Below are 3,495 nucleotides of genomic sequence, written 5' to 3'. Positions count from 1 at the left end.
TTCATTTTCACACTAAATGGAGGAATTCGGGATTCATTGTCAAAGTCATGAGTCTTCTGAGAAAATTTCACTTTGAATGTCATCACATACTCAGCAGTTGCCATGCATCCACTTATTTATTCACTCAACAGAATACGTTCAAAGTCCTAGAGCATGTTGATGTGCACTAAAGATATGCAGATGAACCTGAGCTCACCGGGCTTGTTATATAGCAGCAGAAAAAGACATGTGCACAAACCTCACATGGGACATAACTCATATACTAAAACCAGGGGCTGTAAGACCAGACAGAAAGCAGTCTTTACTCTTAGGACCCCTTGAGATACACTTTTGAGGGTCCTCACACAGAACCACAAACCACCACTATGAACTAAGAATAGTTTAGAAAATGACTGAATTAATGTGTCAGCTACTCCAAAGTTAGTGTTCAAAGTTATTACTAAATTATAGTACATGGGTAACTATTCAATGAAAACAAACAAACGAGACTGTTTATCTGTTAGACAAGCCCTTAAAAGACATTTTGGGCTTGATTTGATTTGCTATATTTTTGGTGTTGAAGAACAATGGCAACTGTACTAACACTGCTGCCCAATCAGCAGGTGTCCTGCTGTGACATGATACTAACCTGAAACTTCTTGAGTTCCAATGACATTACCTACCAGCGCATTTAACCTTGACTGTGTCCTGAGACAGCCAGGCTATCCTGAGCACCCTGACTGCACTGTTAGGTCTGTGGCAGGAAGCTGGAGCAGCTACTGCATCCAGCAGGTAGAAGAGCGGCAACTAGACCACGTGGTGATGGCATTCCTTTCATCACATGTTTAAAAGGTTGGTTTTCTTTGTTCATTTGATAAATACATATTCATTATCCCTTTTTCTGATTTTGCTGATAGAATCCACATTTTTTTGATTTCTCACATGTGTTCGATTTTCCCTTTCTACTTTCAGAATCATTCCCATATTGCATACAGACATGAACTTTCTTCATTTTCTCACTTTTAAAAAAATGAGTTCTACTTGATTTCTATTTTAATTTCTAATGTAAATGCATATCCCTATTTATAAGCACTCTCTGTTATTCTCACTTCTTTTGCTCTATTGGATCCCAATAGAATTAATGATATTCATAAAGGATGGCAAATAATTACGGGGTCTTCATACTGGGATGCAAGTGCCCTGGGTTCTATAAAAATGTTGTGAGAGCAAGCAAGCATGAGTGGTTTCCAAGCAAGGACTTTCCAGACCCTCAGCAGCATTCTGAGAGCGCACCTGCGGCAGAGACACCTGCTGGACCTTGCCTTCCTCACTATACACAAGGATATCTGTATGTGTTTTTACACGAACACCTGTTGATGGTTGTCACCCATCAACCCTTCTCTAGTTGCTTATTCATTTGTATCATATACCTGGTAGATTTAGATTAATGAGAGTATGCTATGACTAATATACCTTTTGTCCACCTGGTATCCTCCACATTTTTGGCTTTTGAATTTTAGTGAACCTCACCCATTTCGGTCCAAAAATCAGTAATATTCAGATGCAGAAAATGAGCTAAGGTACCTCTTTATGAGCCTTTTTCAGGGGTTCCAATTCAAGATGGGGACATAAAAGGATCTTTTTAAAACATATTTTTAAATATATTTTTATTGATTTCAGAGAGGAAATGAGAGGGAGAGAGAGGGAGAGAGAGACAGAGAAAGAGAGAGAGAGAGAGAGAGAGAGAGAGAGAGAGAGAGAGAGAGAAACAGCAATGATGAGAGAGAATCACCGATTAGCTACCTCCTGCACGCCCCACACTGAGGATCAAACCCGCAATCTGGGCATGTGCTCTGACAGGGAATCAAACCATGACCTCCTGGTTCATGACCTCCTAGTTCATGGGTCCATGCTCAACCACTGAGCCATACCCTCAGGCAACATAAAAGTATCTTAAACTCATCTCCTCCAATAGACTGAATCTACAGCTACTTATGGAACAACTTCCTTTGGGGAGAAAACATATTAAAACTGGCTGATGACTCCTACTCATCAGGTGAACAAGAAAAAGTCCACAGGATGTGAATAGGAGAAGCTGAAACACAGTCTCACCGAGAACCCCACCCTCTGGCCTGGAGACCCACAGTTGGGAGGGAGGGAAATCAACTCAGAGCTTCTCCTTGAAAAGCAAAGGATTTGAACCCCACACCGGGCACCCCCACTTTTAAGATTTGACCCTAAGCAATGAGCCCCCCAAAATATCTAACTTAGAAAATCAGAAGAGTTTATATAGGGACTCACCTACCCCAGGGTTCCAGCACAGAAGCAACCTATCTAGAGGGGCATCATTGGCTTGTCTTGGAGCTTAAGCCTGAAAGGCAGGCCTCTGATTTGACACACATTTGGGGGCCTGCAGGCAGCTCTCCAGGGATGGGCCCTGAGGCCCCATCTTCACACTCTCCCTCTGCCCCGGGCAGAGCACAGTATCTCCTGGAGAGGAGCTTTTACTTGTGTCTGGAGCCCCTGTTTTACGTTTTACATCATAAGGTCCGGTTTTATGTCTGGAAGGCTGGATTTAAGGCTGGGGGCCCGGTTTTACACCTGGAGCCAGGGTTTTACGTCCGCAGCCTCCATTTTATGGCTAGAGCCTGTGTTCTCTGCCTGGAGCCTCTGTTCTATGTCTCAAGCACCGTTTTGTCTGGAGCCTCTGTTCTGTATCAGGAGCCTCTGTTCTCTGCCTGGAGCCTCTGTTCTATGTCTCAAGCACCGTTTTGTCTGGAGCCTCTGTTCTGTATCAGGAGCCTCTGTCCTATGCCTAGAGCACTAGGTTTTATGTCTGAGCCTCCGTTTTACATCTGGAGCACCAGGTTTTACCTCGGGAGCCTCTGTTCTATGCCTGGAGCATTAGGTTTCACGTTGGGAGCCTCTGTTCTATGTCCAGAGCACCAGGTTTTAGGTCTGGAGCCTCCACTTTATGTCTGGAGCAGTGGATCTTCCCTCTGGGGCCCCCTTTTTATGCATGAAGTCCTGGTTTTTGTGATTGCTACCCAGGGCACACTTCTGGGTCACCTGGCACTGGTGGTCAGCAGGCCTTATGCTTGTGATCCCATAGGACTATATATTTGCATAAGCCGTTTATTTTTGTGTTTATATATATAATTATATAACTAATTTTTTTTCAAAATAACTTGCTTTAAGTCATCCTATATAATAAAAGGGTAATATGCAAATCAACCCAATGGCAGAAGGACCGGTTGCTATGACCGCACTGACCACCAAGGGACAGACGCTCAATGCAGGAGCTGCCCCCTGGTAGTCAGTGAGCTCCCACAGGGGGAGCGCCACTCGGCCACAAGCCCCTCCCACCTCCTCAGCAGTGCTAAGGATGTCCGACTGATGGACATCCTCCTAGGGCTCCTGGACTGCCAAAGGGCGCAGGCCAGGCTGAGGGGTCCCCCCTTCCCCAGTGCACGAATGTCATGCACTGGGCCTCTAGTAATAGTAATAAAGTTAAAT

The sequence above is a fragment of the Myotis daubentonii genome, chromosome 4 (assembly GCF_963259705.1).
Source record: "Myotis daubentonii chromosome 4, mMyoDau2.1, whole genome shotgun sequence".
Taxonomy (NCBI): Eukaryota; Metazoa; Chordata; class Mammalia; order Chiroptera; family Vespertilionidae; genus Myotis; species Myotis daubentonii.
Note: the sequence above shows the minus strand (reverse complement) of the source record.